The sequence below is a fragment of the Mirounga angustirostris genome, unplaced genomic scaffold (genome assembly GCF_029215605.1).
Source record: "Mirounga angustirostris isolate CCGP_5_RB_7025 unplaced genomic scaffold, mMirAng1.0.hap1 SCAF_5, whole genome shotgun sequence".
NCBI lineage: Eukaryota > Metazoa > Chordata > Mammalia > Carnivora > Phocidae > Mirounga > Mirounga angustirostris.
This window is the reverse complement of record NW_026991713.1, coordinates 90,412,844-90,436,177: the sequence shown is the minus strand read 5'-3', so window position 1 is coordinate 90,436,177 and position 23,334 is coordinate 90,412,844. Positions and strand designations below refer to the sequence as shown.

Sequence of the window (23,334 nt, the reverse complement as noted above, 5' to 3'; positions counted from 1 at the left end):
TTTGTCCTACTGTTTCTTTAAGAGTCCCTCTTTATCTGGGCCACTCAGAACTAAATGTAATACTAAAAAACGTCTCCCTTTCCTTAGACTGTGTGCTTCTGTTCTGCAGCTTAACTTTGTGTTGACATTTCTGGCAGGCACCTAGCACTGTTGAACTTTATTGAGTTTGCAATAAGTTCAAATCCCTCAGTATTTTTCACACATACCATTGGTAACCTTAAATATACTTGAATATTTGAACCAAGTGTATTGCTTTATATTTGTAGTTATGTCTTTATTATTTCTAATATTGTTTTTTACGCTTTTTTTTTTTCAGTTTTCCTTGATGTATTTTCCACTTTTTAATAGTTTTTTTTTTTTCCCCAAAGAACTGGCTATTGGTTTTATTGTTGCTTGCTGTTTTATTGAGTTTTCCCTCATAATTTTTGCTTTTATTATAATTCCTTGCTTTGGGTTTGTACTTTTCCTCCTTTACTAGCATTTTTGAGTTTGTGGGTTTTTTTATTAATATGTGCAGCTTAAGGCTATCACTTTTCCTCAGAGTTATTATTTCACCACTGATTTCCTCCTTAATCCAAAATACATATTTTTTTAATTTATAAGGCAATCCTTTTCCTCTTATTTCATTGTTGCTCATTTAACTTTGTTATCTTATGGCCAGAGGATGTGGTTTTGTGTGATTTTTTTTGTTTTTTTGTCTTTGAATTTATTTCCTTGTTACCACATATGTGGTAACATATGTGGTCAATATTAATGTATGTTGGATGTGTTCATGAAAAATGCATATTCTGGGTTTGTTGGATATACGGTTCTATTTTTCTATTAAATACATGCATTGTTTATATTACTTTCATTTTCTTCATCTGTAGATTTTATAACGAGGTATGTTTATCTCTTGTGGATTTATTAGTTTCTTCCTGAAATTTTTAAACCTGTTTTGTTTTATGTGATTTGAAGTGTTGTAATTTTATCTATAGGAAATATGTTTTTTTTTGTCCAGTAACTTGATCTTCAATTTGAATTGTTTTTAATATACATTACTTACCCTTTTTTGGTTAACATTTGCTTAGTGTATCATTTTTTTTTTTAAGATTTTATTTATTTATTCATTTGACAGAGAGAGAGCACAAGCAGGGGGAGCAGTGGAGGGAGAGGGAGAAGCAGACTCTCTGCTGAGCAGGGAGCCCAATGTGGGACTCGATCCCAGGACCCTGAGATCAGGACCCAAGCTGAAGGCAGTCGCTTAACCGACTGAGCCACCCACGTGTCCCTAGTGTATCATTTTCTATCCTTTAAAATTTTTAACCTTTCTATGCTATTTTGTTATAAGGTGTATCTCTTGTTTATAATGCATATCTGGTATTTTTGTCACTTTACCCAGTTTGAAACCTGGTAAGTTATTTTTAGACTGACAGTTTTCTTTATTTTTGCCCCACATTTCACAGCCCCTAAGTTGGCTATCTCCCATCATACAATTATTTTGAGATTTTAATTCCAGACTATTTATTTTAAAGATGATGGATCCTCAACAGCCAGCCCATGAGTTCTACTTGTTTTTTGGAGCATTGATGTTTCCTTTTGGAGCATTATCTGAGTTCCCTAATTTGAATTCCTCCCCCATTTCTTAGGGTCTTTTGATATCTTGAATCTGTATTGTATTTTTATGTAATTGTTTTAGCAAGGGTCCATATCCTCAGTCTTTGCTCAGAAATAATATCTTTATTTTTTCATCCTGTTGATTGCTAGTTTTTCTGGCAATAGAATTCTAGGCTAAAAATAACTTTTCCCTTGAACTTTGAGGATATTGTTGTTTATTTTAGCATTCAGTATTGCTGATGACAAGTCTGATGTCAGTTTAATTCTTATTCCTTCGTAGTTAAGTGATCTTTTACTCTAAGTTATTAATATTTCCTCATACTGGTTTTCTGAAGTCTTAACACAATATGTCTAGGTGTTGGGGTTTTTGTTTTTGTTTTTTTTTTTTTTTGGCTTGTTTTAATTTAGTCTGTTTTGGTATAATTAGCAGGCCTTTTCTCTGGAAAACATATATATATATTTTTTGAATTTTAACTCTGTGAATTGTTTCTTTTATTTTCTTTCCTTCTTAGTTCTTTTTTCTAAAACTCATCTTCAGTGAAAGTTGTTGCTTCTGTGTATGTTCCCCATCAATTAGCTTTTCTGTTTTTCCTTTGTGTAATATTTTGAGAGGACATCTGGTCTTGATTACCTATGTCTTACTTCAGCTGTGTCCATGCAGCTCTTATTTTTAATTTCTAAGGTTTCAGATTGATTTCTTTTCATATCTGCTTGTTCTTGTGGGTACAATACCTTTTCAGAATATTTAATATACTATTTTAAAATGTTTTCTGTTCATTTTACTAAGTAGTTCTTTTGTTTGAGGGGTTTGGCATCTATTTGTGATTATACTCATTTTTGTATTCGAGATTTCCTGTTTTACTCTGGGTTGATGCTGACTGAAATGATTGTGAGGGGGTGGGAAGTGGTACTTGTACTTGCTGCTCATGGGAAATGCTGGCAATTTAGCTTTTGGATTGTAACTTCCCTTCTCTGTCTCTTCTGGAGTTTAGTGTCTGGGTGGGTCAACTAATTACATTTATAAATGTCATTGCTGCTCTGGCTTATTATTAGCATGGAAGAGATTGGGGAAAGTGGAATGAGTTTAAGATACAAATTACGTGACTGTGCCTTCATTGTGAAAATTCAAACTGGCACATCTAAGTGAAACTTGGTATTTATATTCCTTTGTCTAGTTAGGCATTTATCCTTCCAGACTTTAAAATACCACTTGTGTGCCTGTATTAATGTTTAGAAATATATTATTTTTGTGTGTGTGTTTTAATACAATGACATAAAACCTGGAAACAATTTATTGACTACTTAGGCATCTAAGTACTTTCTATTTTATTATCCCATTTAACCCCTTTAACATTTTTATGAGGAGAGGCATTGTTAGAATTTTAGTTTCATAGTTGAGGATACTGAGGCAAAGAAGGAATATATTACTGAACAGGTAACTTAGCTAGGAAATGATAGTACCAGTATTCAAAAAGGTATGTCTGGCTTCAGATTTTATGTTAAAGTGTTAAGAATTCTGCAGCTCCTTTGTTGTACACTTTATATTCATGCCCATGAAAGAAACCTACTACATTCTTAACTTTTTAGTGTTCTTTAGTGAGGATTCTTCACAGTATTTCTTAAAAGCTATTATCTTAGTGATGGATGTTATATTTCTTTGTAGTTTTTTAATTTAAGGTCGACAAATTGTTATTTAAGGAATTTCACATGTGACTCCTACCACTGTCAATCACCCTAGTTCCTCCGAAGTCAGAATCATAATCTTCAAAATAGCCCTTTTAAGAAGGACTTTTGTTCAATCTACAGTTGTCACTGTCAGTCCACAGTTTGGTTTGGTTTGGTTTGGTTGGGCTTCTTTGATTTCCACTTGAATATGGACATACCTCAAAAATTCCCCACTTGTAATTTTTTGGATCCAATTTCTTTAAGCCATGTTTAGGATCTGCATAGTTCTCAATTTCAGACACCCTCGAACATGACTAAGTTCAAATTCTGTTCACCTCTAAATTATCACACCCTAGAGTTGTACAGATTGTTGGGATATGCCAATACTTTTAAGTCCAGACATTGTGCTCTCAATTGAAAAGCCTAAAGAAAGAAAACATCTTTGTTTCAAGTCAACATTAAAATTAGAATACTAATTCAGTATAGCTGAGATTTCCCTTATATCCTGTGCTTTTAGTTATTCTGTAGTCCTGGAGCCAACCTTCATGTTTATGAATGCTCTCATCACTTTAATCTTTTTTAGGTATCATATTCCTTCTTATCTGTATCAAAACTCATACTTGAACAGTGAGTTCTGGATTACAAAAAAAGATTTATTTTTCCCACTTGTCTAAGTCTTTGTGCACAAACTAAACAAAAACAATTTGTATTTTTGCTATTTTGGTGCAGCAGTAGGAATCCTGATATGTTCCTTTTTAAAAAAAGTTAGTGTATCTTTTAAAAAAAAAACTTTTTATTTTTATTTTTTAGAGAAGAGGGTAGTGGCAGAGGGAGAGGGAGAGAGAATTTTAAGCAGAGAGAAGTTTAAGCAGGCTCCACACCCAGTGCAGAGGCTGATGAGGAGCTTGATCTCACAACCCTGAGATCATGACCTGAGCTAAAATCAGAGTTGGACGCTTAACTGACTGAGCCACCCAGGTGCCCCAGTATGTTAGTATATCTTAAGATATCTCAATGTCTTTGGTGTGTCAAATGGTGCACAGTTCTTGCCTATTTGTCTTTAAAAATGGTTATGACAATGATGTCTTTTACCATCTGTGTATGAGACTACTCACTGCTGTATATTATTGCTAACTATAAATAGTTGCCAGTCAGATATGTAAAAATGTATCTTCTTTTTGTTTAGTCTTTCTGTGATTATTAGTGAAGTTGAACATCTTCTGTTTGTTGTTTTATGTTTCCCTATTTATGATTTTTAATTTTTATTTTGAATTGTTTATCCTTTTTATTCATTAATAGGTGTTCTTTTTTATTCTGGATACTAATTCCATATCACTATGTTTTTTAGTTTTCAAGTATTTCTTTTTTAAAAATATTTTTTTATTATTTATTTATTTGACAGAGATAGAGAGCACAAGTAGGCAGAGTGGCAGGCAGAGGGAGAGGGAGAAGCAGGCTCCTTACTGAGCAAGGAGCCTGGTGTAGGACTCGATCCCAGGACTCTGGGATCATGACCCGAGCCGAAAGCAGATGCTTAACCGACTGAGCCACCCAGGTGTCCCTCAAGTATTTCTCAAAATTTGTGATTACTTGTAGTGCTTTCTGTGCCTTTGAAATTTTATTTCATATCTAATCTGTTTGTTATTGTACTAGTATGCTCAACTGCTATTTTGATCCATTTTCAACCATTTATTTCAAAATCCACTTAATCCCTGTTAGTTTGTGATGCTGTTTGTCAGATATTGTATTGCTTTTGTCTGTCTTCTAGATAATCTATTGTACTCATCTCTTAATACTTAAGATAATTACTGCTTTGTCATATTCTCTCACATCTGAGAGGGCAGGCATCATTTTTTTTCTTACTTTTGACTTTCAATTTTCTTCCTGTTTTGCCATTTTTTGTACAGATTAATTTTTTTTTTTTAAGATTTTATTTATTTATTTGACAGAGAGAGAGAGACAGCGAGAGAGGGAACACAAGCAGGGGGAGTGGGAGAGGGAGAAGCAGGCCTCCCGCTGAGCAAAGAGCCTGATGCGGGGCTCGATCCCAAGGCCCTGGGATCACGGCCCGAGCCGAAGGCAGACGCTTAACGACTGAGCCACCCAGGCGCCCCTGTACAGATTAATTTTAAAAGTTTGTTATGATAATAAAAATAATTAGGTGACATTTGGTTTGGAATTACTTCTAATAAGTTGCATCCAGGAAGAATTGATAGTTTTCTACATCAAGCCTTATGTCCAACATAGCTCTAATATTTCACATATTTTTATAACTGAATTTTTTCATATATGTTAATGTTTCTAGATATCTTTTTCTTGCTATTCTGAAATAAATGTTTTCTTCATTGTATCTTCTTACTGTGTTTGAGCTCTTACTGCTTTGGTAGGATTTCTAGAACAATATTGAGTATATTATCACACTTTTTATTTTTGCCTTGAATGGAAATAGCTTTTTTTTTTTTTAAAGATTTTATTTATTTATTCATTAGAGACAGAGAGAGAGAGGCAGAGGGAGAAGCAGGCTCCCAAGGAGCAGGGAGCCCGATGCGGGACTCGATCCCGGGACCCTGAGATCATGACCTGAGCCGAAGGCAGACGCTTAACCATCTGAGCCACCCAGGCGCCCAGTTTTTTTTTTTTTTTTAAGATTTTTTTTTTTTTAAAGATTTTATTTATTTGACAGAGACACAGCGAGAGAGAGAAACAAGGAGGGAGAATGGGAGAGGGAGAAGCAGGCTTCCCGGCGGGTAGGGAGCCCAATGCGGGACTCGATCCCAGGACCCTGAGATCATGACCTGAACCGAAGGCGGACGCTTAACGACTGAGCCACCCAGGCGCCCCCCCCCCTTTTTTTTTTACGATTTTATTTATTTATTTGACAGAGAGATAGCGAGAGCAGGAACCCAAGCAGGGGGAGTGGGAAAGGGAGAATCAGGCTTCCCGCTGAGCAGAGAGCCTGATGCAGGGCTCCATCCCAGGACCCTGGGATCACGACCTGAGCCCAGGGCAGACACGTTAACAACTGAGCCACTCAGGCGCCCCTAGCTGTGGTGTTTTACTACTAAATATAAAGTTTTCCATAGGTTTGAAGTAGCCTTTATCAGCATAAGGAGCAATCTTTATGTTCTTAATTTTTATTTTTATCAATGAATGAGTGTTGAAACATATTCAGTGCCTTTTCAATATCTGTTGAAAAGTGAGTTAATTTTTGTAACCATTTTGAGTTGTGAATAAATTTCTAGATATGCTTAATTTTTTAATTATTAGGCATCCTTAAAATTAAAACAGTGCAGTTTTGGGTAAAATTATCTCTTCTTTCAGTAGTTGACCAGGCATATGAGGATAAAGGAATTTGAAGAAAATGTATAGTTTCTTGTCTCCTGGCCTTCAAAACCCAACATAGAAAGTCTGTCATGTCCCACAGACTGTTGTTGTAGTCTCTTTGAGGGCTATTCTTTGCACATTATATTTTTTAAGTTAGCTGTTATGCCTTTAACGCGATACGACTAATCATATTTCTTCTCTTCCCCACGAGAATAACTTGTCTTAATTTCAACATTAAAAAGATGATATAAAATATTTAAGAGAGATATAATAAATATTTAGAAATACCAAAATGAAGTTCTTGATCTGAATATGTGAATCTTTTAAAAGAGTTTGGCAACTTACTCTATTATTCTGTCTCTTTGGAATTTTTCTTTCTTTTTCTTTTCTTCTTCATTTTGTAAATTCTGGAGGCTCTAGGCTCTGTTAAATATTTTCATGTGGCAGAGAGCCAGATTTCAATGGCTCTGAACTCAGCATGTTCTGTTGCTTAGCAACTACTTGTGAAGTCTTGTGGATGTAACTGAATTATAAATAGGGTTATGAGCAGAAGTGAAATTGAAATTGTAAAGAAAGGCATACTCTCCCCCCCCTCAGCTGAATTTGAGTAATTCTTTATGCAGAGTCAGTTTTTAGAAATCTGGTTTATAAAAATTAGTACTAACCCTATCAGGAAGACTTAAACAGCGTTCTGTAGAGGTTTTGTTTATAATGACATATTTGAAAGCATGATTTTGATTATTAAAAATAATCTGTTTCAGAGAGATGATAGTTAATGGAAAATAGAGAACTTCTAATTTTCGTGGTCATTCATATAGAAAGATATCCATGCATTGTATTACTGCCTGCATTTCTCTTCCACATTTCTATTAAAATCTACTTGAGGTAACACTTTAATCTTATGGGATGTTTTTGTACTTTTAAACACATTGTTTCTTTAGAGTATCTTAAAAATTGTCCTGTAATAGTGACCATGGTAGGCATTTGATAAATATTGAATACATGAAAAAATCCAATCTACCTTTATAATTTCTCAGAACAGGACATTTTGGAGTGGAATTTATTAAAATTTTATTTAAGAATCAAAACTTAAAGGATCCTTTCAGGTCTTCTAATTTAATTTCTATTTATTCCAGATGGAAAACTTCAGACTTAAAGGTGTTATTAAATGATTTATCTAAGCCAGCAGTCCCTGCACATATGTGTTTTTTCTGCATTAGTCTCTCTTACTGATGCATATCTACCAGCTCTTTTTTTTTTGCACTCATATTTCATTAGTTTATACAAAATTCAGTTGTATTCTATAACTTATAATAAAAATGTACAGCTAAATTCAGTAATAAGCACAACCAATATGAACAGGTTTAGGTGAGAACATGAGATCTCAGTGTATTTGTGGTCATCAGTAAACCAGAGAGAACATTGGTTCATTTGCTATGATGGTTAGGAGGAGAGAGGTTGAGAGAATTTCCAAAGTATAGTGTTTTTTGGTTAGATCTCTGCAGATTTTTTTTAGGTTCTAAAAGATAAACACAGTGATAATTCATGGTTTGGGGTGAAGGAACTCTGTATTTTCTTAAATTACGTCATGAACTGTTGATAGTAACTTCTGACACTCCAACCTGTGAAAGTAAGCTTCTTAGGAATATTTGCTAGAAACAAGTAGATGTATTTTTATGCATCATTAGTGAGAAAAATTTTAGATTGGGAATGTAATTTTTCTTTGTTTGCTCTGTGGGGGTGTGCTAGTCCATTCTGAGTTGTATGCCCAGGAGAGGTCTTGCCATCAAAAGCATAACTTTTTTCTTAAATTCTAACTGAAGAAAGATAGATTTGTAAAGATGGAGATTTGATCTTTTTCTGATCAGCCAAAAAAGGTGTGGTAAAGATAATTCTACTTAGATCTGCAAGGAGGGATAACATATCAACTATTGCTTTGCTATAGAAAAGAAAAATAATAGGTACAAAGAGGAATTTCAGTTTGCCTCAGGATATGAAAGAAGATTAGGGTTCTTCCTTTAGTTATGTTTGTTATTAAAACTACGCTTTTGTACACATAGGCTAGGGCCCCACATCATCTGGCTCTCAGCTGACATTTTAAACTTCTTGAGGGAGAGGGCCAAGAGAAGGAGAAGAGAATGGAGAAGTGAAAGGTAAAGTTTCTGGAACTGTCTAAACTTCTCCAGGGCATTTTAGTTGCTGTACTAATTAATTAAAACTGAGGTGTCATTGACTATTCAGTATCCCCCAAAATTCAGATTGGTATGTGATAATATGTATGGCTATTTTGAATAATATCCTGCAGACATCATGCTTTTTCTGTTCTCTTGAAATAAAACTGGCGAATATAATAGTGCAATTTTTAAAAAAGTATTTTAGCTGCTTTAAGTAATATTTAAGAAAATATGAAGTGCTGAGATTTATATTTAAAATATTTGATTTATGTATCTAGAATTATAAAATAAATTTTCCCACTTTTTAGTGCCTTGATACCACATTTGACCCATTTGTTATGTTATGTTCTCCCACACTAATTGCAACTCACATTGCTTTCCTTTGTGATGAGGATTATAGTTTATTCAGATAAGTAAGCAAGATCTATCTACATAAAAGATTTAAATTATCTTGAAGATGTGATACAGTGTAGTTAGATTTTGGATATCCAAGTCACAAATGAGTACAACAGTAAGAAAAATAAATAAGTCAATAAGCTCAGTTACTTTTCTACTCAGACCAGTGTTTAAAAGAACAGTATTTATGCTTTCAAAAGCTTGGTTAAACTTTATTTTAAAATCTAGCTATGTTTAAATGTTTAGATTAAAAGGATGTATTACTCAATTTGCTCATTTGATTTTATATTGCTCATGTTTCTCCATCCTTCTCTAGAGTTCTTTTTGTTCTTAAAACTGTTCTATGTTCTGATATGTTTTCAAAGGATCCTGTCTAGGCTTTATTTATGATTAAAATAAGTCCTTTACAAATAATTCTCAAAATTAAATTTTATATTGCTCATGTTTCTCCATCCTTCTCTAGAGTTCTTTTTGTTCTTAAAACTGTTCTATGTTCTGATATGTTTTCAAAGGATCCTGTCTAGGCTTTATTTATGATTAAAATAAGTCCTTTACAAATAATTCTCAAAATTAATTCTGATATGTTTTCAAAGGATCCTGTCTAGGCTTTATTTATGATTAAAATAAGTCCTTTACAAATAATTCTCAAAATTAAATTTTTAGTATAGTATGAACTAAATTTTCTGGTATCAAATACATGAATTCACTTTTTATTTTGGATAACAAATAGTGACCAAAGAAAACATTTTAAAAAGTAACTTTCCATTTCATTAAAATACATTGATGGAAAGTTTGATGTAAGAAATGCATAAAACATGCACTTTGGTAAATAGCATTTGTTTTAATGTGGCTGTCTAACCAGCCTTTTATTTCAGCAGGTATAATTTTAATTTCTTGCAATTAAAAAGCTTTTTTTTTTTTTCTTTTTCTCCCCCCTCCCTCCCCCTTTATGACTTGGTTATTTCTTACTAGCCAACAGTCTTTGTAGTTACTACATTAGACTGCACATTGTTTGTGACCTTTAGGAATTAAAATGTACTACAGAGTAAATTTGTAATGTACAAAGAAACATGTATATTAAACACTATTAGCTTGGAAAGTTTAGAATGATGAAATAGGTTTTGTTATCTGGAATAACAATAAAAAATGTTAGGCATTGTCAACTTCAACATTATCCCACTTTAGGCAAAATTGAAAAATCAAAGATAGCAGTATTATATAGATTATAATATTACGTGTTAATTTAACTTTTACTTGACAGGAACAATAAGATAATTTGTTTTTCTCACAGAAATTAATTTAAGAAAAACAATTATTGAATGACTACTGTATGAAAGGCACTACTGTATGTTAGAACAAGTTTGTTTTAAAAAAGCATAAGGTGCAATCCCCACTCTAGAGATCTGCTTTGATAAATTATTTAATCTTTGTATTTTTAATACACAGTAAATGGTTTTTTACCCGTAACTCAGAGTCCCAAATTATTTCAGGGAAAAAGTGATAGGAAAAAATTCAGTGCTGTTCAGACTTTGATAGATTTTATAGAGCCTTGAATGTTTTAGAGCTGTGATTAAAATGCCTCATCATTCTCCTGAAGAAGCAAAGTGCTTAAACATGTACGTACATATACACACACATACACCTATATGTAAATAAAATAATATGAACAATGACATGTAATTTGACATAGCCCATAGTTTAGTGTTTATTTTTTCTTTAATTGCCATCTAGTAAGAAAAGATGCCAAGTTACTATTTTAGATGATGAAATGCAAGACACATCTTTCCCCCCAAGAAAATAAAGTTTTTGCTGATAGTTTTGCTTTTATAGTCACATCTATTCTGGGATTTATACTAGTGTATTCTATTTTTAGGCTGTTGCCAGGCAGATTTAAAATTTCTCCTTTTATGGTTATCTAATTTCTAGCTTTGTGACTGGTTACATGAACCTGCTTTCTTTAGCCAACCACAGTGACTATGCAAACTGTATTTCAGTTTCTGTTGCTATGAGAGAACTGATAAGATGGCTGCAGGGGGCTCCCTTTGGGTATGTTCAGTATTGTAAAGAAGATTGTCATGATATAGTAATAAGCAAAAGTAAATTCCTTTCAAAATGATACTTTATTTTTTGAAATATGAAATCAAACTAAACAAATATTATAAGGCTGGAAAAATGCCTCATGTCAGATTTGATTAATTTTAATAATGCTGTGTTTTGCATTTTTTCTGAGGCAGCATTGTGTGTAGGTGGGCATATATTGTTACTTTTTGTTAGTAAATAAGCATCCTGAGTCCCCAAAGAAAGGTTGTCCTCTCTATGTACACCTGCTGTATGTGAACCTGCGAGCATGTTAGTCTACAATTATGTCAAAAATATTGTTACTATTTTTGCTTCCTAAAAGGGTAATTCAGTTTTTTTCCCATAATTCTATTTATTGATTTGAGATCGAGAACACAGAGAGAGAAAGAACAAACAGGGAGAGGGAGAGGGAGCAGGGAGCCCTACGCGGGGCTCGATCTCAGGACCCCTGAGGTCATGACCTGAGCTGAAGGCAGACGCTTAACCAACTGAGCCACCCAGACACCCTGTAATTTAGTTTTTAATTTAAGAATTATTTTAGGTAATAGTTATATGTATATTATTCGTCATTCTTTTAGCCAATATTTACTAAGTGTTTACTATGTGCCAGACACTATATACTTATTAATATTGTATCAGAATACTTAATTTCTCATTCTTTTGTTAAATTACCTCTGAAGCACATCATAATGATACCAGCGTATTTTTTTTTTTTTAAAGATTTTATTTATTTATTCATGAGAGACAGAGAGAGAGAGAGAGAGGCAGAGGGAGAAGCAGGCTCCCAAGGAGCAGGGAGCCCGATGCGGGACTCGATCCCAGGACCCTGGGATCATGACCTGAGCCGAAGGCAGACGCTTAACCATCTGAGCCACCCAGGCACCCCGATACCAGCGTATTTTAAAATGTTTTCTGACAACAAAATTGTGGACACTTAAAATGTTTTAATCTTATACTAGACACATGAGATATGCCAAAGTGTTCTGTTAAACAATATATAAATATAGATATTAAAGTCCATTTTAATAATTATTTCTAAAAAAGTGCATTTAAAGTATTGGAAAATGCAGTAATGGTGGCAAGACCATCATTTTGAATACAGACAGTGTTGATAAAATCTGACAAAGCTTTATGTAACTCCAGAAAGTTCACTAAGTATACCTCATTTTAAAACAAATCTGTCAACGTTCATTACATATACATTTTTGGTTATAGTTCCAGTTTGTGATAGAAGCAAATGCTTCTGTTTTACTTAAGACTTTCTAGTTCTTTTGTTAACTTTCCATGTGTAGAAGATTTTATTAATTTACATACATGGAGTGTTTATCTGCACCATGCTCAGTACTGCTTCATTTTTTTTTTTTTGCTGATAAATTTTTATTATTATTTTTTACCATATACGAGTATCTCATACCCATTATTATCATCCTCTGAGATAAGCATACTAAAGAATTGTTCCATTTAGGACAGGGAAAAAGAGTAACTCATTTATTTAAGCTTAGTGCAGGAGAATAAGGCTGCCATTATTTTATGTATATTGCCTTTCATCACTGGTATGATTATAGATAATACTTCTTGGCCCAGAAATGTAAACTCCCTAAAGTATAACCCAACATTCAGTTCTCTTGGTATCGTTGTTTTGTCTGTTAGAAAGTGTGACCTAGTAAAGGAAAGTTAGGTAAAAAAAACAAAAAATTAACTGTAGTTCTGCTATTTCTTTTTTTAAAGAACAGATTTGAGATGTAAATCATATACCATACAATTCACCTGTAAAGTGTACAACCCAGTGGTTTTAAAAATATTTACATAGTTGGGGGCCTGGTTGGCTCAGTCATTTGGGTGTTGGGCTCTTGATTTTGGCTTAGGTCATGATCTCAGGGTCATGGGATGGAGCGCTCTGCACTTGGCGTGGAGTCTGAGATTCTCTCCCTTTCCCATTGTCCCTCTCCCCACTTGCGCACCTGCTCTCTTTTTCTTTCAAATAAAAAAAATCTTTTTTAAAATAAAGCTTTATTAAAAAAATATTACTTATTTGAGAGAGAGAGAGACAGAGATGGTGAGAGACAGCATGAGCGGGGAGCAGGGAGCCTGACGCCGGGCTTGGTCCTAGGACCCAAATATCATGACGTGAGCTGAAGGCAGAGGCTTTACGACTGAGCCACCCAGGAGTCCCTAAATAAATAAAATCTTAAAAAAATATTTTCAGAGTTTGCATCTATTACCACAGTTAATTTTAGAACATTTTTATTGTCCTATAAAGAAACTCTGTACCCTTTAGCAGCCAGTTTTCATTTCCTCCCCAACTCCCCAACCCTAGGCAATCACTAATGTGCTTTCTGTCTTTACAGATTTGCCTGTTCTGGACATTTCATATAAATGGAATCATTCAATATGTAGCCTTTTGTGACAGGCTTCTTTTACTTAGCATATTTTCAAGGTTCATTCATATTGTAACATTTATCAGTACTTTATTTCTTTTTATAGCCAAATAATATTCCATTGTATGGATATACCACATTTCATTTACCTATTAGTTTTTGGACATTTGAGTTATTTTGGCTATTCTGAATGGTCATTTTGGCTATTATGAATAGTGTTCCTGTGAACATTTGTGTACAGGTTTTTGCATGGACATATGTTTTTATTTCTTTTGGGTATATAGCTAGGAGTGGAATTGTTAGATCTTATGCCAACTCTATGTTTAACATGTCAGGGAACTGCTAGACTGTTTCCCAAAGGAGCTGCTTCATTTTACAGTTCCACTAGCATTGTATGAGGTTTCCAATTTCTCTGCATCCTTGCTAACACTTGTTATATTCTCTCTTTGATCATAGCCATCTCTCTGTGTATATAGTGTTCATTGTGGTTTTGATTTGCATTTCTCTGATGACTAATGATAATAAACATCTTTTCATGTTTATTTTTTATTGGTATATCTTGGAGAAATATCAAGTACTTTGCTCATTGTTAAATTGTTTTTTTTTTTTTTTAATTAATGAGTTGTAAGAGTTTGTATGTTCTAGTAATTACAAGTCTCTTATAAGGTACCTTCTTTGCAGATATTTTCTCCCATTGCATGAGTTGTTTCACTTTTTTGATGTGTCATTTGCAGCATAAAAGTTTTTAAGTTTTGATGGAAGTCCAGTTAATCTTTTTTTTTTTTCTTTCATTGCTTGTTCTCTTTGGGTCATATATAAGAAACTATTGCCTATTCTAAGATTTATATCTATGTTTTCTTTTAAGATTTAAAACTTTTAGTTCTTAAATTTAGGTCTTTGAACCATTTGAAGTGAATTTTTATATATGGTATGAGAGGAAGGGTCTGAATTCATTCTTTTGCATGTGGCTATCTAGTAGTCCCAACAGTATTTGTTGAAAATACTGTTCTTTCTTCATTGAATGGTCTTGGCACCCTTGTCAAATATTAGTTGACTGCAAATAAATATGAGGATTTATTTCTTGACTAAGAGATCTATTCCATTGATTTATATGTCTGTCCTTTTTGCTGGGAGTACCACATTGACAGGATTACTGTAGCTTTGTAGTAAGTTTTGAAAATATGAAGAATGAGTTTTTCGTTTTGGCTATTTTGGGTCCCTTGCATTTCCATATGAATTTTAGGATCAGTTTGTCAATTTCTGCAAAGAAGAAAGCTAGGATTTTAATAAGGATTACCATGAATCAGTAGATCAATTTTGAATGTTGGCATCTTAATATTAAGCCTTTTGATTTAGGAGTATGAATTGTCTTTGTGTTTATTTAGGTCTTCTTTAATTTCCTCAACAATATTTTATAGTTTTTCAGAGAATGAAGTTTTATACTTCTTTTTGTTAAGTTTGTTATTTTTTTTTTTTTTTTAAGATTTTTTATTTATTTGCGAGAGAGAGAATGAGAGACAGATAGCCTGAGAGGGAGGAGGGTCAGAGGGAGAAGCAGACTCCCTGCCGAGCAGGGAGCCCGATGCGGGACTCGATCCCAGGACTCCAGGATCATGACCTGAGCTGAAGGCAGTGGCTTAACCAACTGAGCCACCCAGGCGCCCAAGTTTGTTATTTTTGATGCTATTGTAAATATAATTGTTTTTTAAATTTCACTTTTGAATTGTTCATTGCATCTGTATAGAAATGCAGTAGATTTTATATATTGGTCTTGTATCTTGCAACCTCCTAAACTCATTTACCAGTTCTCATGATTTTTTAGTGGATTCTTAACAATTTTCCATATATGAGATTTTTAAAAAAAATTTTTTAAATTTATTTATTTGATAGAGAGAGAGCGAAAGAGGAAACACAAGCCAGGGGAGTGGGAGAGGCAGAAGCAGGCTTCCCGCGGAGCAGGGAGCCCGATGCGGGCCTCGATCCCAGGACCCCGGCCGGGATCATGACCTGAGCCACAGGCAGGCGCTTAACGACTGAGCCACCCAGGCGCCCACCATATACGAGATTTTGTCACGAACATAGAGATAGCTTTACTTTGTTCTTTTCAAGTTAGATGCCTTTATTTCATTTTCTTGCCTAATTTCCGGGGCTAGAACCTCTAGTCAGTGCTGAGTAGAAGTGGTAAGAGCAAACATTTTGTCTTGTTCCTGATCTTAGGACAAAAGCTTTCCATCTTTCACTATTAAGTATGATGTTAGTTGTGGGCTTTTCCTAAATTCCCTTTATAGTTTGTTGAGTGAATTCTATTATTTGCTAAGATGACTTACGGGTAAGTTACTTTTAAAAGATAATTGGATATTTAGGATCCTGCTGGTAGTATTGTTGTGGCTAATATATGAACTAGTGTGCAGGTTGGGTAAAATTAAGAGTCTTCTCTCAGACTGCATTTACTCTGTGGATAGTCTTTAGGAATTATATTGAATGATTTCCCCATTTTCAAAGAGATAGAGAAGAAAATTGTGGCAAATACCATATACAGTTTACTCTTGAACAGTGTGGTTGATAGGGTGCCGATCCCTAATGCAGTAAAAAATCTGCATATAACTTTTGACTTCCCCAGAACTTAAATATTAATAGTCTGTTTATTGACTGGAAGCTTTTCTGATAACATAAACAGTCAATGACCACATATTTTATATGTTATGTATATCATATACTGTATTTTTATAGTAAAGCTAGAGAAAAGGATATAAAATCATAAGGAAAAGAAAATAAACTTACAGTACTATACTCTAAAAAATTTGCATGTGAGTGAACCCGTGCAGTTCACACCTATGTTATTCAAGGATCATCTGTTGTTTATTTATTGCTTAACATTCTGAGAAAATAGAACACCCCTTGGTAGCGAAATTTAAAGGATGAAATGTATAAGAAGGGCAATCAGTGCTAATGAAAACAACTTTGTACTGAATTGGGTGTCTGGTTGACCTTACCAAGCTAAAATTACTGTGTAAAGAAATGCGTGATAGCAGCATGGTTATTGATGTATTCGTTCAGATCATATGTAAACATGAATTGATGTAAGTTGTCACTTAAATAAATGAGAAAAGAATATGACTTGGTATAGTGTCTGACATGTAATTGCCCCTTGATAAGTGTCAGTGTCTTTTTCTCCCTTTATGTTGTTTAGTTAACAAATGGGAATTTATAATGTAGAAAATGTATAAGGCATGCCTAAAAATAATAAACATCAAATTCAAGATTATGCTTAATTTTGTGTTAAGGAGTTGGGGATGGGGAAGGAGGAACATGCTGGCTGGTAGTGTTATACTGAGGGCTTTGTTTTTTATTTCTAGTTTATCTGGGTGATGGGTACACACATGGTCATTATATTTTGCATGTTCACAGTATTTTATAATGAAAACTGAATTATAAAAGAGCATCAGTATAGCTAGACATTTGTAAAATAATATAAACTTTGAGCTAGAATGGAATTTAGCAAGCATCTGATCTCCTCAGTTTTACACTTGAGATGAAATCTAGAGAGTTAGGGTGATTTATCCTATCTCGACTGTTAGCTAATGTTAGAACAGACATTGAGTAGACCCAGTTTTTTTAGTTTAGAAATCCTTGGTAGGCCAAGCTTTTTATAATTATGTATTTTTAAAGCATGGTAGATTATATGATATTTCACCATTTTTCTTTCTTCCTGTAAGAAGACTACGTATTTATGCCTTTTGCCATGCAACATGAAGTGTTTTCCAGTGGTTGCTTTTTACTTCTCCACCCCCTTAATGTCTAATGTGGCTTTAACCAATAGACTGTGAGTGAAAGTGGTGTATACTGTGTCTAAGAGATAGCTTTAAAACCCTGGTATATTGTATCGTTCTGTCATTGTGGTCTTTTCCCTTTGCCACAAGACTTACATTTGGGGTGAGGGTGCTGCTCCTTCAGCCAATGACCTAGAAAGAAGAAGATTATTATTAGCCAGTAAGATTTTGAGGATGTGGGTTGCTGCCCCAATATTATTTAGTGAAAGCTGGCTAATAAACAGAAAGTAAGCTTTCACTTTTTCTCCTTAGATTGGGTCACTAAGAAAAGTTAGAGCTGTTTCCTAGCATTTGAAGGATTTACATCTTTCAACTTCTTATAAATCATTCTGTGTGTTTTAATTCACCCAAGCCAATTGTGAAAAATACATTTGGACAACTGGTTTAAATTCCTGAAGAAGTTAATACATGGACTTCTGTAACTTCACTATTACCTGCATAGGTGGTAGAGTTTGGTAAGTGGGCCAAGCTAGTGGATAGGGCCCTGATGAATAAGGTAACTAGCTAATTTTCTAAGGGGGTGTAATTTGATAAATGTATTTTAAAATTGCAGTTGTTGGATCAGGTCAATTTGTTTTAATTTGCCTATATAACAGAATGATCCCCAAAATATACTTGGAATATTTGGAAATCCCTTGGAAAAGGGATTTTGGGGCATCTTGCATTTTTTCATGTAGACTACCCTAGAATTTCTCAAAAATAGCCGTGAATGTAACAAGTTAGACTGTAGTGACCATTCTGGTTTTGATATAACCAAAATTGCAAGAGAATGATTTGATCCTACTTTGTCCAAGGAATTGTTGATAAAGCAAACTCCCTGTTTCCTTTGTTGATTATTTTTTAAAAATTTAGTTGGGAGATACTTCATTTTGATACTCCAGCTGGTATCTGTAGGTTAATGACAGGTAGAAGGGATTCTTTGTTGAGGTGTCAAATATTATGATCACTTAATACTTTACTGAATGAGTGTTAGATAACAGATTTCACCAATTAATATATTTTTTAAAGATATTAGGATAGCTGTTGAAGGTGTTTTTAGGCAATTGAGAGAAGAACAATAACATTAGTAGAACTGAAGAATTGTGAACTACAGGGGATTCTGGATCCTAAAGTAAATATTGTGCTTTGGAAGTGACTGGGAGAGAAAACCTATAGAAAGCAAGAGAATATGGGAACATGATGAAAATCTTTGTGGGATTTTAAAAAGAAGTAGTGAGAGTAGTGATTATATTTTACTGAAATTTTAGAAAAATAATTATTAGCAGAGATGTATCCAGTATTTAAGATAAAAATTTGGAAAGTCTTTATACTAAATTTGTGCAGATAAGTATCAAAGTGAATGGACCATTGCATTATCAGGTTTACCAGTCTCAATGGGTAGTGAACAGTAAAGCAGATTTAAATATTTATTGTGCAACACACTGCATATTCTTCCTGATTTTATTTTCAGGACTGTTACAGAATTCTCAAGTAAAATTTGGGTGTGTGAAATAAAATCACACTTCTCAATGGAGAATGGGTTCTTAAAGAATCAAGTAGCAGAGTTGTGTTTCTAAAGAGGTTAGGAATCGTGAGCATAAAGTGATTATTTAAGAGTAAGCTATTATTAGTCCTATTGACCAATATTTATTTAAGCCATTTAATGAAAGCTCAAATTTGAGTAAAAATTATTTCCAGCATCCCATTATTCAGAATAATGTTATACTAATGCCAGTTAACAGCATGAGTGTACTTGGAATGCTTGTGTCAAAGATAGAAATGTCAAGTCCACTGAAATGGCTTTGCTTCCTATTTTGCAAGTTTGTGCTAAGTTTCATTTTTAAGTACACTTCATCAGGTATTCATAACTTTGAATTAGGGTAGTGTTTGTGTGTGTCTGTGTTATGTTTTGACTTAACAACCCAGGTACTTCCTATTGTTTTGTTCACTGTTCTTGGAAAGCAGTAGTACAAACCCTTGTTTATTCATCAGAGGAACCCTACAGTGGACTTACTCAAACTATAAATCTGGGAGTATATTGTGAGTATGTTTCCGTTTCATCAAATATGTTTCAGTATAATCCTTCACCTGTATTCTCACACTGTTTGGATTCTTGGTAGAGTACTTGCCCTCATCTGCTTCCCTTGTTGCTGGGCGAGGTTTGTGATGCTGATATCTGATTGGTTTCAGACAACTGCGGCTTTGAGCCAATCAGACAGTGAATTTCAGTTCTCTCACAGGACGAAGCACTGAAGCAGCTGCTGATTTATTTTTCCTATGGGGAGATTATATAAACTAAGAGTATGGCTGCAGCAAGCTCCCTCTTGGGTATGTTTGAAAAATTACAAGGTTCATCTGTAACTGAAGGAGAAAAAAATGGTTTATTTTTAAAACTTGTTTACTAAGAAAATCTGATAGGTAGTGAATTTGAGAAAAAAAATACTCAGATTACAGATTTCCTATTTTTTTAAAATAATTTTATGTTTAAAGGACTGCAGAATGATGTAGTATAGGAAAAAGTTCCCTTCAATTTACATGAATATTTACTGTTGTGATCCACACATTAGCTTTATTGCTTCAAAAGGGGAGAACTCATAACCTGCTGTGAAAGGCAGTAAGGGAGAAAAAGATGTAATAATTGTACTTACAACACTTAATATAGATTGTCAAGAGTCAGGCATTTTAATTTCATTAGATGAATCAAATAAGTCAGTTCGGTGCAGTAGACAACAGAACACTTTATGATGCTATCTGTAGTAAACCTTTGGGTCCAGAATACTATTAATTTTTGGAATCAGAAATCTATAACAATAGTGATAGGTGGGTATGAAAATCTTATTATTTGGATTTAAGGTATTGCTGAATTTTTAGTTACAAATGTTTTATAAATGTTAAGCATTGTGGATTTTTTTAAAAAGAAATATACATTTAAATTTTGCAGATTCTTACCCATGGGGAGAGAAGTCTATTCTTACTGTGTATTGTCCATGTTTGACTCATTCTCCAGTTAGGAAATTGATTTATATTTTTGGACACATTCATGGACATTTAAAGGAAGATAAATTGAAATAGCATAAAAGGTGTTATTTTTATTTATTTATTTACGTGATATATTAAATGTGTATCATATGGATTTAGATTTTATGCTTTTATGTTCTAGATTACTTACATTAGACAAAGAACCTCACTAATGTATTGCGGATCCAGGTTTTAACTAGGTTTCCCTGACCTTATTGTCTGTCTCCTGTTGCTGGGCAGGAATCAGAATGCTAGCTACTGATTGGCTGAGTTTGTGAGCAGCTCTTGAACAGCCACTTAAATTCTTGAGCTTTTTGAGCAGGCAGATTGTAGGCTAAGACATTACAGCTTTTGGTAATACTTCCCTTTGTTATTTCATAGCTATGATCTCTTTGCTAGAAAAAAAGAATAAAAGTTGTAGGCGGAGGGGGGATGAAGCAGAGAAGAAAATAATGTTTTCACTTTAAAAAGGAAGAGGTTCATTGGGCTTTCCTTAAAAATAATTTACCAAAAATTTGAAAAAAATTCTAAGCTATAGATACCTATTAGCAGGTATCTGTATCCTTCTTGGTTATTTAAATATAAATTCCTATGGTAAAGGTGAAAAACCTTTTTTAATGCTGTAGAAAAAGATTTTATTAGTGATGGTATTGTCTCAGAGTTCTTGAATCTGAATATATAGAATAGGAACCTAAAAACAGTTTTTGACTATCTTCTTCATGAAAAAATATTTTCTAGAGAAAGTACATCACGTTTTACACATTTACTTCTAGATATGGCAGACATTTTCTACTATAAAATAGAAATTTTTTTCCTGTAAAAATGAATTACAGTCATACGAAAGCTTCATGATTCTAGTGTTGCAACCTAAAAAAGTAGTTTTTCTTTTGTAGAATAGTTTTGTGAATGGCATCTCAGTTCCAGATGACGTATTTAAAATGATCCTTAGAAATGTATTGTTCCGGTAGTACAGCCATGGAGACTTGTTTGCAGGTAACACACCCTCTTCTAATGTGTATCTTTCTTAAATATACTTTCCTTATGCAAAATAGATTTTTAAAAAGTTACTGCTGATTGGTTTGCACAGATATGGCTGAACTAGTTTGAACTGGTTATTCATGTTACTTCCTTATGCTTTGTCTGTTTTTCATTATACTTAGAACCCATAAAAAATGTGGTAAATGGCTGTAGTGTGCTCCCTTGTGGGTATAGATGGTAGTTATTTTGTAATTCTTTGTACAGTACTTTATCATTACCGAATTGAATGGCAATTTAATTTGTAAAACCAGCTTGCTTGGATAATATTTATTCTTATTAAATGTTATTTGGTGGTGGCAATTTAACTTTAAATGTGATGTTTGCATGTTGGATTTTCTAACTTATCTACAAAATACCAGAAGTAAAGAGAAATTTGTCTCCAGATTCTCTAATTTATGTCTAAAAACATTCTTAATATACATAGACAATTATGAGAACATTATTGAGTGTTTACTAGGTTCTAAGTCCTTAATGTATAGAATCTCATTTAATCATGACTACAACTTCTGTGGCAGGTACTAATAATGATACTCCCTTTTTAAGATAGCTGAAACTAATGTTAGGAAACTTGCCCAGTGTTATATATATAGTAAATACATGGGAGAGCTGGAATTTGAATCCATGTTTCTGTCTACAGAATTTATGTTCTTTTTTTTTTTTAAAAAGATTTTATTTATTTATTTGTCAGAGAGAGAGAGAGAGCGAGAGAGAGAGCGTGTACAAGCAGAGGGAAAAGGAGGCAGAGGGAGCCGAGCAAGGAGCTCGATGCTGGACTCGATCTCAGGACCCTGGGATCAACCTGAGCCAAAGGCAGATGTTTAACTGACTGAGCCACCCAGGTGTCCTGCAGGATATATGTTCTTAAGTGGGTTACTGAAAATTATGAAAATATACTTTTTTTTAGAGGAATGCTTCCTATTAATGCAACTGTCAGTAACTGTCAGCTTCCATATAACAGCTGAGAAATGGGGACATTATGAGGTCAGAGTCCAAAAGAATTACAGTTCAGGGGGCGCCTGGGTGGCTCAGTCGTTAAGCGTCTGCCTTCAGCTCAGGTCATGATCCCAGGGTCCTGGAATCGAGCCCCGCATCGGGCTCTCTGCTCTGCGGGAAGCCTGCTTCTCCCTCGACCCTCTGCTTGTGTTCCCTCTCTCGCGGTGTCTCTCTCTCTGTCAAATAAATAAAATCTTTAAAAAAAAAAAAAGAATTACAGTTCAGTATTTAAAAATATTTAAAAGGTAATCATCATATTCCTTATGCTATAAATTTAATTATTTTCTGTCTTTGGAGTCAGCAAGAAAATGTGACTACAAAATTTGCATTTCATCTTCTTAAAAATTTTCACTTAGTATGAGTTTGGAATGGATAGTGGGTGGGAAAAAACTTGAAGGTTAAATGGTAGACTATAATGAATAACCCTTAAAATAGTGCCTATGATAATTCTGCATTGAAGTTTCTGTTCAATTGAAAGATAATTTTTCTGAATAGTTTTACTGAGTTCCATAATTAAAAGGCTAGGGAGAATAAGAAATGTAAGTATTTGGTTTAAAGTGAGCAAATGAATGCAGAATGTACCACAGTCTAGAAGTACTGTAACAAAGTGGTAGGTTTTCAAGCTGTATTGGCCTCTAGCAAATAGGCTAGGCCATTGTTTTATGTCTTTTGGTCAAAAAGAACAATGGAACACCAGAATCAGACCTCTAATTGAACACGTTGGGTTTATTACTTGTTGCACTGAGGAAGAATGCTCACCATAGGTAAACTCTGAAGCACATCAGTCAGTAAGAGGATATTAGAAAAAAACATAACATAGGATTTGGGTTTAGTATAGTAGACATTGGCTTATTTGTGGGAGAG

The 23,334-nt window shown here is 33.9% G+C and overlaps 1 protein-coding gene and 1 non-coding gene across 6 annotated transcripts in view; one reads left to right on the top strand and one right to left on the bottom strand.

Annotated features, from left to right (window-relative positions):
- ATF7IP (activating transcription factor 7 interacting protein) overlaps positions 1 to 23,334 on the top strand; it is a 126,596-nt gene that overhangs the window by 28,293 nt on the left and 74,969 nt on the right. Inside the window, exon 2 of one of the 5 annotated variants that reach the window (XM_064591540.1) lies at positions 21,333 to 21,432. The exons of the other annotated variants lie outside the window; for them this stretch is intronic. The gene's annotated coding sequence lies outside the window, so the exon portion shown is untranslated. The remainder of the gene's footprint in view (positions 1 to 21,332; positions 21,433 to 23,334) is intronic. 5 annotated transcript variants of the gene reach the window in all.
- LOC123840467 (small nucleolar RNA SNORA40) lies at positions 3,849 to 3,970 on the bottom strand. Its single transcript, XR_006789994.1, has one exon. It is a non-coding gene; the product is annotated as a small nucleolar RNA SNORA40 (small nucleolar RNA).